Raw genomic sequence first — 16,020 nt, forward strand, 5'->3', positions numbered from 1 at the left:
TGGCTCTATTGTACAATTTTTAAAGCGTCCTTTTTTGCACCAAATTTTGCATCTTTTTTACGCCAAATTTTCCATCATATTTTGCACCAAGATTTTCATTTGGTTTTAAAACAGGTTTTGCTTCTAGTTTTGTGCCTTTTTTTGCATCTATTTTTGCATCATTTTTTGCTTCCTCTTTTGTGGAATTCTTTGCTTCTATTTTTGTGTCATAATTTGCATCGATTTTTACACCATCTTTGACATCTTATTTAGTGCCTTTTTTTACATCCAATTTGTGCCAATTTTTGCATCTGGTCTTATGCCATCTTTTTCTTCTAATTTTGTACTTATTTTTACATTTATTTTTGTGCCAATTTTTCTGCCTTTTTTTACACCATCTTTTCCATCCAATTTTGCACCATATGTTGAATCTGATTTAGTGCCAAATTTCGCATGCATTTTTGCACCATTTTTTGCATCCACTTTTGCATTTTATTTATCTCCCTTTTTTGCATCCTATTTTGCACCATATTTTGCATTTAATTTTGCATCATTTGTTGCATCCAATTTAGCATCATTTTTAACACCATTTCTTGCATCCAATTTTTCATCCTTTTGAGCATCTAAATTTGCATCCTATGTTGAACCATATATTGCATCCACCTTTGCATCCCATTTTGTGTCTATTGTTACGTTCACTTTTGAGCCATTTTTTCGTCTACTTTTGCATTTGTTTTTGCACCAAGTTTTGAATGATTTGTTGCATCATTTTACATCCAATGTTGCATCTCAATTTGCATCCAAAATTGAGCCATTTTTATGCCCATTTTTGCACCATTTTTTCTTCTTTTGTGTCCAATTTTGCACCATTTTTTATGTCCAAATTTGCATCCTTTTTGGTATCTAGTTTTTCATCCTTTTTGGCTTCCAAATTTGCATCCTTTTTTCTGCCACATTTTGTGTCCACATTTGCATCTCATTTTGCACCTAGATTTTAGTTGGAATTTTCATCTAGTTATGCATCATCTTTGACATCCTTGGTTTCACCATTTTTTAGTCCCATTTTGCATCTTGTTTTGTGTCTTTTCTTACATCCTTTTTGCATCCTAATTTTACACCATTCTTTGCATCCTCATTTTGGTGTCTATTTTTGCATCCTTGTTTGCACCCAATTCGGTATCCTTTCATATGCCCTATTTTGTTCCCTTCTTTGTGTCTAGTGTTGCACCCTTTTTTAATTTTACTTTAAAAACCTTTTTGTGTCATTGTTTGCATATTGTTTTGATGGCTAGTTTAACATCCAATTCTACTCCCAATTTTTCATCCATGGTTAAATCCACTTTTGGCTTCTTGTTTAGAGTTTTACTTTTATTTCCATTTATGACCACCTCTATGGGTTCATTTTACTAAGTTCATTTACATAGTGAAATATATTAAATTTTCTAAATATCATTTTGCTGTAGGATTTAATGCATGGTTAGATGAAAACAAAACCCTCTCAGTTTATCTCAGAAACCTAGGACAAACCAATTAAGAGAAAGGTTGTTCTAAGGCTTAGGATTCTTAGTAGATCAAGATGTAGAGTATAGATTAAGAAAAAGAGAATGAATTCTTGTGAGTCCTCGCATGCAGGTCTTCTTGGAGTTTTTTGTATAGCCAAGAAGCGCTCCTAGCTAGCTCCAAAGCTTGGTCCTACACATAAGAGAGAGAATAAAGCAACCTTCACAACATAATATCTTAATAATCAAAACTATAAAAAACATATAAATATTATTGAATAAATAAATATAAACCAAAAACCCATGCATACATTAGTTAAATAGAAGAAGTAAAGAATGAATAGAAACATATGGAAGGAAGAACAACTGATCTATATGAATAAAGGAGTTGGAGGAAAGTTACAACAATCAGATATAGTTGCAACATCACCTCCCCCAACTCATAGCTCCAAAACTCTCCCTCTCAAGACAGATCTCAAGAGCGTGACAATACAAAATTCCCATCATTTTTTCAATGCCCAAGCCTCTAATATATAGGAAAGTGGAGGCTATGAAGATTTCCAAAATTCCTCATTAGTTCAATTTGGGAAAAAACTTCTGGGTGAATAATGTTTCCTCATATAAAAAAGGAATTTTCCACTTTTTAGATGCTTTTGTGCTTAGGAAAAAGCTTCCCCATGCTTTATGGCTCTTTCCCACTTTTGTATGCTTTTATTTTTTAGGAAAAAGCTAAAGATGAGGATAAAGAGATTACATTCCACCATATGTTTCCGAAAGTGACCAAGAATGTCAAATTCAAATTCTAGTTTGCTTATGTTTTAGTTTTTTTTTTAAATATATATTTAGTTTTAGTATTTTTTTTTTTCTAGAAAAATATATTTAGTTTTTGGTATATTTTTCTATAAGAAAAATTATATTTTGTTTTTATAAAAATGGATTTTAAACATTCCATTCATGCTAAATTTGTGATTTTATGATAGGAGTTTAAATTATATATAGTAAAGTAACTTAATGTCATGTGTCGTGTTGCTGAGATGGGTGTTATACATCTCTTTCTTGCTAAGTTATAGAATGTGCTTGGGTTTTCTTAATGCAATAAAACTAATTATGTTCTTCATGATATCTTGAAATGTTCATCTTGAACCAGGCTAATAAAAAAATAAAGTTAAAATAGGTTTTCCTTTGTCCTTTATAGATCTTTGTCCCCATTAATCTTGGTCTTAATAGATTAATTGTCTTGTGGTGGCCTTGAGTGGTCACTTCCATTAGTTGCATGCTTTGTAGTTTTCAGTTAGTGACATTTTTTAGGCTTGATAATATGTTATTTAATTTATCAAAATGTGTTATTGTCCATATTATTGTTAAATATTAATATTAAATATGCTGATTTTTAAGCATGTTTTAGCAAAACTTTCCCAAAATGTTTATAGATTGTATTTTATAATGCAATTATTCTTTGCTTGATGAAATTGTTTTGGATATTTTTTTTAATGATTCATTGATTGATGAAATTGTTATGGATATTTTTTTTAGTATATTAAATTGTATGTGATAAAGTCAAAAATCACCTCTTTTTTAGATTTTCATTGATCAATTTCCCTTAAGGCCATCAAGTTCACCATTTGGTCCCAGGTTAAGGAAATATAGGAGTCATGAAGTGGAATTGTCCAAGCACTTAAATCTTAAGACATGTTTCTTTTTAGTCACTTTATACTTTCTTTCTATGTAAATTTTTGATGAAAATAGTCTTGGAACATGAGGGGCGTCAATAGTAAGCGAAAACAAACTCCTAAAAGAAAAATGGTATGCAAAGCACCCATAAATAATGTTGATATAAGAAGCAAAAATATTAAGTGAGGTTCAACCTCATATAATTAGAAAATGGGGGAGGAATTTCCAAGTAGTAGTGATTGATGCTTAGAGATACTTGGGTGGAATGGTTATTATTTGAAATGATTAAGACATCAAGGTTACCAATATGTTTACCTCTTTTCGCATTATGACAATACAATTTTAGTTAATTGACATTGAGGACTACTACCATGTATCCAATGTCTATGACTCCAATATCGCAAATGGAAAACCTCTATTTCTCAATTCTATTTCTAGCACAAGTAATTTATACTCCCCATCTCCATGGATTGTTGGGAGTGACTTCAATATTATAAGTGTCTCGAGGAAAAGAAAGAATGAATCGAAATGTTTAACAAGATATTTTGTAAGCTATACCATTAAAGCCACAAAGTAGTCTCCATTAAAGTTGTCAAGAAATGAGTCTCCAACCCACACATGTGGATCAATGAGATGTAATACATGTGTGTGTGGTTACGAACTCAATACACCTCTATAATAACTCCACAAACTTATGTATTTCACTCTGTCACATAAATTGACAGTAGTGTGACATAAGTAAACCAAGAGTAGACATGAAAGCCTTAGGAAACAAACATTCCTTAGATCCTCAATTAGGTGCTTAATGATGAAGTGAAAATGCAAGGAGAAAAGAAGAATTCATGATTTAACCATCACATACATGTGATCAAGTGTGACTAGGAGTGTATATATTCATATATTTTCCAAAGAGGGAGTGAATACATGAGTTACCATTTATTGGCCCTTATTTTTCTTTCTTTTTCATTTTCTTATATATAGGACTTAGGGAATAAGGTTTTCATAAGTTTGGCACAACTCATAGATATAAGATTTACATGAATTTTCACTTCAACCTTAGAGTTTAGACTTAGATAAATCAATATAGTGTATGTTTAATGATTTTGGCTTTCACTTTTTTATTGTATTCCATCACAAATACAAAAGGGGAATATTTTGCCACAAATCTATGAATGCTTAATCATAAAGTCGTCATGTGATGAAAACAAATTAATGATGTTATTCTCTACGAAAATGATGGGTATTCTTGAGAAAATCTTATGCTTGTGGATGTTTCCTCCCTGGTTGAGAGGGAGTGAGGGTAGACACCATGTTATCCATGTGTCATGTACTATGGCTAGGATTAACAATCGTAAGCCTAGTAAAGGCACTAGTAGGGATAATGGTGGATTGGATAAACATCTGGGACCAATATTCTTTGAGAATTTGGACATTGACTAGGACTAATCGCCATAAGTCAAGTACATTAATCCAAGATAAGAATAGTCATGAGGATTGACATTTTCTGGTGTCAAATATTATGATAGTGGATTAGGAAATGATCATGTGAGGACATACCTGGTAAACATCTTGGTGGGGTAACTGCCTTGAAAGGCAGTGGTGTCCAAATTTATGCCTCCCAACATTGTGCTCTGATCTAATGGAGAGATAAACTTGTTAGTCAAGGCCTTACTATTTTGAAAATTTTGGCTATGATGATGTAAATCATCATTGATGCTTATCAATCTAGATCCCTTCTTATATGAATATTTCAACTTGAGAGTACTTTTTTGTCTCATTATGAGTACCTCGCTAGTTTAGAGGGAGGGTCATCATCTTCATTATTGCCATCATCACCACCATCAATGTGATCATTATTGTCATCATTTCATTATCATCATAATCACCATTCATGTCTTCTTCATGATCATGATCATCATCATGATTTTGTATATTGTCGTCAATTGTTCATAATTATAGGTATCATAAGAAATATCACCAACCTTAGGACAAATGATATATGAAAGAAAAATAACCACTTTATTTTTTAGAAATGATTGATGATCATCAACATCACTACCATTATCATCGTCATTATAATTGTCATCATCCCCATCATCATAACTAATATAAGTTTTATCATAATTTTTGTCATCTTCATCATGAACATCATAATCATCATTCATGCCATTATTGTTCTTGATTATGACCAAGATGAAAATAATGATAATGATGATCAGATGATGATGACTTGGAAGATGACGCCAAAGATAATTATTATGATTTTTACCATGATAACATTTAAAAATTGGGAGGAATGGCCAAGGTCATTAGCATCATCATCATTGTCATTGTAACTCCCATTGTCTTTATCATCATTGTCATTATCATAACAATCGTAATTCATGTCATCGTCATCATCTTCATTATCATCATCGTTATAATTATTGACATTGTCATCAGTTGTTCATAATTTTCAATGTCATAAGAAATATAATCAATGCAAAAGATATGATGTGTGTTGGAAAATGGATGCAAAAGTAAACAAAAAAATGGGGGTAAAAATAGACGTAAATTTGGATGAAGAGTGGACACAACATAAGTAGATGCAGAACAAGACAGAAAAATTGAACAAAAGTGGATGAAAAAGTAGATGCAATAGTTCATACAAACTTGAACACAAAATAGGACTCAAACATGGATGAAAAAGTGGAAGAAAACATGGGCCCAATAGTAGGCATAAAACTTAGCATGAATTGTGGTGAAACAAATGTGGATACTCCAATGAATGTAAAAAAAAAGGGACACAAACTTGAATGCAAAAAGGAGGAAAACTTGGATGAAAAAAGGGATGTAAACATGGGCCAAACATGGGTGCAATAGTGAACACAAAATTAGTTGCAAAACTAGACAAATCAAAAGTGGATGTAAAAGTAAATTCGAAATGGGATGCAAAAAACATAAACAATATTTGATGCAAACTTGGACACAAAAGAGGATGCAAATATGGATGCAATAGTGGAAGAAAATGTGGGTTGCAATGATAGGCATAAGATATGGCACAAATAATAGCACAAAAAAGGTGGATGTAATAATAGACACAAAAAAATATGCAAACTTAGATGCAAGACAAGATGCTATAAGGGATGTAAAAGTGGATGCAAACACGGGTGCAACATGAGAAACAAAATTGGATGCAAAATATGGATGAAATGGAAGTACATGCAAAAGAAGATACAAAATGAGATGCAAAACCCAATACAAAAGTGGATGCAAAAATAGATGAAATATTTTATGCAAAAGAGGATGTGAAGATGGATGCAAAATTGGAAGCAAACGTGGGTACAACAGTATGTGCAAAACATGGAACAAATTTTGTCACAACAAAAGTAGATGTAATGATAGATGCAAAAAAAGAAGCAAATGAAGATGAAAAATAGGATGCAAAATAGGATGTAAAAGTGGGTGTAAACATGGGTGCAACAATGGATGTAAAATAGCTTTTGCAACTTATTTGAAAGAGCAATTTTTTCCCAACAATTAGACTTGTAGCATAAAGAACATGGTTAATACATATGATTCGACCAAAAACTAGTTACTACCAAAATTCAACCAAAAAAAATATTACTGCATAAAAATAGAATTAAAAACAAAAAAAATAAAAACAAAAATTTCCCAAATTAAAAATAAATAAATGATAAACTTTTTTTACCAAAATTTAGTGATTTTTTTAGTGCTAATACTAACATCACCATTACAACAAGATATTTTTTTAGTGCTAATACTGCCATTACAACAAGATATAAGAGGGATATAATGCAAAAAGTTTAATAATAATATGTATGTAGAAGATGGTCTTCAGACTGGTGAATTCATGATAATCAATGGGACTACAGTCAAAATAATTGGATGTTATTTACTTTTTTACATAGATTGTCAAAATAATTGCATAAATCGATTTTTTTTAACCAAAATTTAACAAAAACTTTGCTAGTGCTAACATTAGAACCACCATTACAACAAGATATCTTTCTAGTGTTGACAACACCATTATAGTAAGATACCTCAAGAGAGACAGAAAATTTAAAAAGTATGATAGTAATATGTATCCAGAAGATGGTAGTGAAACTAGTAATTGTTCATTCTCATTATCATAATCATTTTCATCATCATCACCATCATCCTTGTCATCGTTATTGCCATCATTACATTATCATCATAATCACCATTCATGCCATCATCATCAGCTCCATCATCATCATCATTATGGACATTGTTTGCAATTGTTTATAATTATAGACGTTGTAAGAAATATCATCAACCCAAAAAATGTGATCAGTGCTAGAAAAGGGTTGTTTAGGACACATTGATATACGTAAGAGAAATAACAACTCTATTTTTGAGAGATGATCGATGATCATCATCATCACCACCATTACCATCGTCATTGTCATTTTTATCATCCCCATCATCATCATTAATGTAATTTCTATCAACATTGTTGTAATCATCATCATCATTCATGCCATTATTGTTTTTGATGATGACCTAGATGAAAATGATGATGATGACACCAAAGATAATGCTTATGATTATGACAATGACAACATCTAAAATTGGGAAGATTCGCCAAGGTCATTATCATCGTCATCATCATAATCATTGCCATCATCATCATTAATGTCATTGTAACCACTATCGTCTTTATCATCATAATCACAATTCATGTCATCGCCATCATCTTCATTTTCATCATTGTCAATATTATTGACATTGTCATCAATTGTTCATAGTTGTCAATGCCATAAGGAATATCATCAATGCAGAAAATATGATGAGTGTTGGAAAAGGGATGCAAAAGCGAACATAGAAATGGGGGCAACAATAGAAGTAAAATTGGATGAAAAGTGGATACAACATAAGTAGATGCACAACAACATGAAAAACCTAACACAAAAGTGGATGCAAAAGTAGATGCAGTTGTCAATGCAAACTTGGATGCAAACATGAAGGCAAAAGTGGAAGCAAACATGGGTCCAATGGTAGGTGTAAAACTTGGCACAAACTGTGGTGAAACAAATGTGGATGCAACAACGGACACAAAAGTAGATGCAAAAATGGATGAAACAAAAGTGGATACAATAGGGGATGCAAAAACATACACAATATCTGATGCAAACTTGAACACAAAAGAGGATGCAAATGTGGATGCAAACGTGGAAGCAAATGTGGTTGCAATGGTAGGCGCAAGATATGGTGCAACAAAAGTGGATGTAACAATAGACAAAAAAATATGCAAAATAAGATGCAAAAATGGATGTAAAAGTGGAAGCAAACATTGATGCAACAGGCAAAACAAAATTGGATGAAAAAAATGGATACAATGGAAGTAGATGCAAAAGTAGATACAAAACGAGATGCAAAACCCAATGCATAAACCTGACACAAAAGTGGATGCAAAAATAGATGCAATATTTGATGCAAAAGAGGATGTGAACATGGATGCAAAATTGGAAGCAAACGTGGATACAATAGTGAGTGCAAAACATGGTGCAAATTATGGCATAACAAAAGTGGATGTAATGATAGATGAAAAAAAAGAATCAAAGTATGATGCAAATGAAGATGTAAAAAGGATGCAAAAAGTGAAATTTAAAATGGGTGCAACAGTGGATGCAAAATTGTATGCAAAAGTGGATGCAATAGAAGTCGATGCAAAAGTAGATGCAAAACGAGACACAAAACCCGATGCAAATCCTGGTCCAAAATTGGATACAAAAAGGGATGCAAAAATAGATGTAGTAGTTGATGAAAACCTAGATGCAAATGAGGATGCAAACGTGGATGCAAAATTATAATCAAAAGTGGGTGCAAAAGGAGGTGCCAAACTAGGCGCCAATTGTGGCACAAAAATATTAGATGCAATAGTGGGTACAATAATAGATGCAAAAGAGGATGTAAATATGGATGCCAAACAAGATGGAAAAGTGGATGCAACAAAAGTAGATGCAAAATTATATGCAAAACTAGACACAAAACTCGATGTAAAACTTGGCGCAAAAGTGATGCACAAATGGATGAAAAAATGGATGCAAAAAATGATTTAAAAAATGGATGCAAAAGTTGCAAAAGTTGATGCAAGTGTAGGTGCAAAAAGTGGATGCAAATGAGGATGCAAAAGTATGTCAAACAAAAATAGATGCCAAAATTGATGCAAAACCTGGAACAAAACCTGGTGCAAAGGATGACACAAAACTTGGCATAAAATTTGGTGCAAAACGTGGTGCAAAACCTATCGCAATACCTGGTGCTAAACTTGGTGTAAGATTTGGTGCAAAACTTGATGCAAATTTTGTGTCAAGTTTTGCACCATATTTGATAAATGGATGCAAATAGCACCAAAAATGGGCTCTAGATGCAAAAAAAGAAGTAAAAAGGGACGCTAATCGCTGGTTTTGTTGTAGTGAATTTTCACAGAAATCAAAATTCAGAGAGCTATTAGTCATAAATTTACCATGAAGTATTCGAAGGCCCTTCTCTCCAATTTGTCCAAGCCTTTGATGCCATTGCACGATCTTTTCTCCAGAGACCACTAGATTTTTTGCTCCACTTTCAAGAACCACAGAACTATTGCACCCATCAATAATAGTGCTACCTTGTAGCTTGTATATAGTTCCGATCCGAACTCCTGCATCAATACCAGTGCTCCTCGAACCATCTTGCAGGTATCTTTCTTGAACATTGTTTTTGCACCTGCATCATCCAGATTTCTTACAGAAATCAGATTTCTGGCTAATGCAAGAATATTCAGAACACCTAGAAGTGTTCTAATCCTTCAACCTTGCAACTTCAACTTAACTTTTCTGCCACCAACGATTCTAGCCTTCTTGTCATCCCCTAAGAAGACATCACCACCATCACATTTCTAATACTCGCAGAACCGCTCTCTATGGAGAGTGAAGTGAAAGGATGCACCTGAGTCAATCAACCATGCCTCATGATCTACATGTGTACTTGAAGAAGCCAAGTACACATCCCCACCTTCATTTGAGGTGGTTTTTACCTTTGTAGAAGGAGAATCATCGGATCCCTTTCCTTTGTTAGGAGCTTTAGATTTACAGTCCCTTTTGTAGTGCCTTTCCTTTCCACATTTCCAGCACACCTTTACAGGTTTTCCTGGAGATTTAGATCTCCCTCTAGATTTAGATCTCCCACTCGATGACTTAGTTTTGTTTCTATTCTGGGACCGTCCTTGTACAGATCTCCCTCTAGATTTAGATCTCCCACTCGATGACTTAGTTTTGTTTCTATTATGGGACCGTCCTTGTATAGACAAGGCATCACCATTCTAGCTCTCCATATTTTTCCGTCTCATCTCCTTCGTCAACGAGGATGAGACTATTTCATCAAACTACAAGGTGTTTGCATTGCTACCTATTGCAATAATGAGACTATCTCGTGAATCTGGTAGAGAACACAACAAATTGATCCACTTATCTTCATTTGAAATTTTAATATCAACAGATAATAACTAACTTACCATAGTATTAAATGCATTCAGATGCTCTGTCACTGAGTCTCCATATTTCATCCTCAGGTTATATAGATTTTTCCGTAGGAACAATTTATTCACCAGAGACTTAGATTGGTACAAATTCTCTAACTTGACCCACAAATCCTTAATCGTAGCTTCCCCTAATACATTCAACAATACTAAATCTGAGACACACAATCGTATTGTGCCCTTTGCCTTTTGATCCAACTTCTTCCATTCTTCATCGAACACTCCCATTGGTTTAGTACCCAGACCTATCGTGATCCACTGATCTTTATCTACCAACAAATCCTCCATCTTGAGTTTCCATAGCTCAAACTCTAACCATTAAATTTCTCGATCTCTATCTTTCCACTGCTCGCCATCTTCTTTCACCACCAGAATGGATCTTGCAGATCTCCCACTGAACAGGGTCTACCACAGGCCTGAGCGAAACCCTCAACAATAAAGGCATCCCCTTGAATCCAAAACAACTCTGATACCAAATGTAGGTTTTAACCCCGTACAGAAATTACCTACATACGAATTCTAAAACATAGAAAATAAACAATGTGACAGCATAACACATCAAACACATATACACATAGATTTTCCCCTGGATCCCAAAACTGGGACTACCAGATTGATTTTTCATTATTTTCCTTTCAATGTTACAATACATATATATACATGTCGAATCATCCAATACCATGGACCGAAAAACCATCACGCCCAAAACCATGTGCGAAAACCATGCACAAAACCATAGGTAGGTTCGCCCAACCTAATATAGGGTCCAAAAAAAAATTCCCCAGGGCATTTCCCCAGACCCTGTAGAGGGGGGCTACGCGCCCTCCTCAAACCCCCTAGAAAGGGTGGTCTGCTACCCCCACTGCGCAATTGGCACAACAAAGGGGGGCTGCACCCCCCCTCTAACCCCCTGGTTAACTAGGTTGGCTAGTCGTGGAAAGAATATAACGCAGCCCAACACTATGGCGTCTTATTATTAAATGTTTATGGTCTCATCTTTGTGGCTCCGGGAGTTCTTGCTACCTTCCAAGGTATCTAGGTACCCTTCAGGCCCTCATATCAAACCCTAGAAACCTCGAAGCTCATGCCCCCCATTAAATGTGCCAAAGTGGTGTGCTCCCTCATTGCACCCACATTCCCTTGGTTGTGACACCACACGGTCTTAGTTATAGGGCTCCAGTATTTTTATTTCCATCTTGCGTATTTGGTCTCACTATCTCACTTACTACCCCTTCATAGGGTAACACCCTTCTTCTATGTGCACGACTTCTCTTTTTTGATACTTGGAACTCTCTAAAGTCATGTATAGAATTTGTCTACCCTCTTGTACTCTTTTTCCATGATTAATAAATCATATAATCTCCATTGTATATTCCCATGTAGTCTTGAACCCCCATACTCTTTTTCTCAGATACCTGGTCTATAGCCATTATGTGTTTAGTAATATTTATAAATTAAAAATATTTACAACATCAAGATTTCTATTCTCATAGCATATAAAGCATATACACATGGGTTCATTGGCCCCAAAACATATATAAACACATACACATGAGTGCACCACCCCAAAAATAGGCCTCAGCTCACAATCCCAATTAATATATTTTAGCTCACCAGCCTTAATTTCACCTATACATGGTGTTTACAAAATAGAGGTTGGGTAGGGGTGTAACATTCCTCCCCCCACCCCCCCCCCCCCACATTTATTCATCATTCATTATATGTACACATATATACAATATGAATAAACAAAATGGTGATGATTAAACAAAAGGATAAGGGTACTTTTTCCTCATTACATCATCATGCTCCCATGTAGCATCTTCATGACCGAGGAGGTTCTCCTGCACCTTAACCTTCATGTCCAAGATTTGTACTGGTTAGACCTAGAATTATCCCTCGAGCTCCACCTGAATCATATTCTAATCAATCACATGATTAGTATTAGGAACATATCTATTAAGTAATGAAATATGAAACACATTATGAATATGCATGGATGCTAGCAATGCAATCCTATATTGAATTGGACCAATCCTCTCTAGGATCTCAAATGGTCCACAATATCTAGTTGCCAACTTGGAATAACTACATAATTGTAATGAAATTTTCTTTTCCTTCACTTTCAGGAAGACATGATCATTGACTTTAAACTCCATGTTTATCTTGTTATTATCAACATAGCTTTATTTTTTATCTCAGGCAGCTTTCAAATTCTATTTAATTTTTATCACTTGCTCTTCTATGTCCCTAATTATTTTTGGAGAAACAATAGTCCTATCCACTGGATTATCCCAACTTATGGGTGTATTCCATTTTCTATCATACAAGGCTTCAAATAAACTCATCTTAAATGATGCCTAGTACCCATTATTGTAAGTGTTAGCACTCTGTAATTTTCTAAGGTTGCAGAAGAAAATCGTAAAGGTAATCACAAACCTACTTTAGAAGTTGGGATCTAGCCCTGCCAGCTTCAGAGAGGGCTCTCTCTGTAATATTTAACTTTGTTGTACTAAATATTAGGCTAGTTATAAATTTTTAAGGTTTTATTTGTATTTGAATGGTTGGTTGATAGCTATATTACCATTGGGCTATGGAGTTTGTTTCATAAAATACGGATCGATTTTAGTGTTTACATATAGATCTCACAGGGCAGCGTAGCCAAACTGATTGGATTCTTTTAGTTCATGAGATGGGGAAGGAAGAACAGATTAAGATTCACTTTAGATATAGAGAATTGTTACCTGAATTCTATATTTAAAGTTCGGTAGAAAATATGGAAATTATTCAAAGTCGAGAGCAGAGTTTAGATTTAAACAATTTTGTCCTTTAATTATCTATTGAATAATTTAGATTTAGAAACAAATATGTGTGATAAATAGAGAAATATAAACGCATAGAACAATAGAGGCACCTCACCAACAACTTGACACAAGAATCTTGTGAAAGACCTTTCTGTATTACTGGTAAATCCGCTAATGCTTCAGCAATGTACAATAGTGTTCTTCTATATAAAAACCAACATGTAATACTTCAAATGATGAAGTATTTATATAAATTCTAAAGTAAAATATATTGAAAAAATATCAAGATTTATTACAAATATCTATTCGTATATCTTGAAACAAAATTCAATATTTTATTACAAAAAGGTATAAAAATAAATTAAATTGTTCTAAAAAATATCAGTGCCATGTGTATTGGTGATGTTTCGGGACGTTCTGGTAGTGATTGGGCCTTTAATCGAGCAATGTTGTTTGATTTGTTGGCATGTGTGTCTCGTTGTCCCACTATTCCAGTGCGTTCTATTTGATGATTGTAGTTGTTGAATGAGCAATGGTATTTATCTTGTTGTCCTCTGTCCATTTGCTACTTGTTGATTAAAATACGTTGAATGTGTCCTCATTGTCTTCTTTTCCTTTGCTACTCTTTTTTCTGTTAAAAGCGAGGCAGGGGGACCAATTCTTTTAGACTATGAATGGATGTTTGGAGGGGCCACATGGTAGTTGAGGACTGGAGGCCGGGAGATGAAGTGGAGGTGGAGCCGGCTTTGAAAGTCAAAGGAATCTGCTTTTTGTGGGGGGGGCGAGTGCTAGGGTGATGTATGAGAAGGGGGGGGGGGTCTAAAATATGGAGAGGATGACACGCAACTTTGAGCTTGGACACCCCCTTTAATAATTGAAGTGGAGCTCAGGGGGGTTCGAAGTTTTCCTCTGTCGTTGATCTGGGTCGTTGAGAGATAATGATTTTTTAACACACAACCCTTTTTCTTATCGCAATCGCAATAGGTTGGGGCTTTCCACATCGCAATCACAACCAGAAGGAAGTACACAGGAGTGGGACCATAAAACCAGATCCGAAAACTATAATCAGTTGTGACTTATAAAATATCACGTCCGAAGGGATCTGGCTTATCGCAATCAGCGAGACTTATCAGCAAGGGACTGATACTTATCGTCAGGGGCCAAGACTTATCGTTGGGGCCGAGACTCATATACAGGAGGCCAGGACTTATTGTTGGGGCTGGGACTCAAACGAAATTGACAACGAGACTAATTGGCAAGCGGGACTGATTGCGGGATGCGAGATGCGGGATGTTAATCGCAATCGGTAGCGGGATTTGGTGTGATATGCAATAATATCGTCAGGGCCACGATTTATCACCGGGGGTCGAGACTTATCGTTGGGGGCCATGACTTATAACCGGGGGAGTGATTGTGGGATGAGGGATTGACTGCGAGATGGGGGCTACTACAGGATTTGGTGTGATATGAAATAATATCATCGGGACCAAGACTTTAAGTTGTGGGACTTATCGATGGGCGGGGTTGATTGATGTTTTGTGGGCATGTTTAATGATATGGGAAATGACCTGAGTTAAGTGTATAGATAAAAAATTAATATGCAGCTAGAGTTTGGAAATATAAATGGATTTCACCTAGAGTTTGGGAATTAATATAAACAAAGGGAAAATGGATTTCGGCTAGAGTTTGTGATAAAACAAGGAAATGTGGCTAGAGTTGGGTTTTATAGCTAATGAAGGGATAATGGAATAAACTATGAGGGAATGGTTATGTGGGTCCCAACTAGAGTTTAGAATCATATTGCATATTCATAATGAGGGAAAAGGTTTTTCACAAGGGATAAATGCAAACATAATTTAAACTGTAGCGAAAATAGTTCTTGGGCCTTTATCTGCTTTTGAAGTCAAGAATTTGTTTTGTCCTATCTTCTAATCCAGGAGTTGGATTTGAGCGTAGGATATACATTATAAATATGCTTCTAAGAACTTTCTGATGAAAACACCTGCATTTTGATATGATCCAAACATTGTCATGCAAAAAATTTCCTTAAATCCTATTACTTGGTGTCGCTTTGGAAATAATTTGCAGGATGAAATATTATTTACAACATATCAAACATAATAATGATCAGCTATGATCAATCAATCCTATAAAAATTATAGGACCCTAACAGTGGCTCCAGTTGGGGATGGCACTCTCCTTGTGAGGTGTCAATAACACCATAGATTAGTAGCCTGATCCATTGGGTTGATCCCAAATATCCAACCTATTCTGCCATAAAATCTTTGCGACTGAAACTATTAAACTGAAATCAAAACCATTCTGCACACTGAAAACTAAAATCTGAAATACATACTGAACTTAAAGTTGCATTGCAAATTGAAACTGAAACTGACCATAATACTTGAAAAAACATGCTCATGGTACTAAACTCATTTACACAATGCTACCTACTCTACACTACTGAAAATTATGTTGAATCAAATAATACAAAAATTCCAATGAAGCCAGTCAATTAGTTGCT

The sequence above is a fragment of the Pinus tabuliformis genome, chromosome Q, assembly GCF_031772625.1.
Source record: "Pinus tabuliformis cultivar Carrire ecotype Pingquan chromosome Q, CPIR1, whole genome shotgun sequence".
NCBI classification, from domain to species: domain Eukaryota; kingdom Viridiplantae; phylum Streptophyta; class Pinopsida; order Pinales; family Pinaceae; genus Pinus; species Pinus tabuliformis.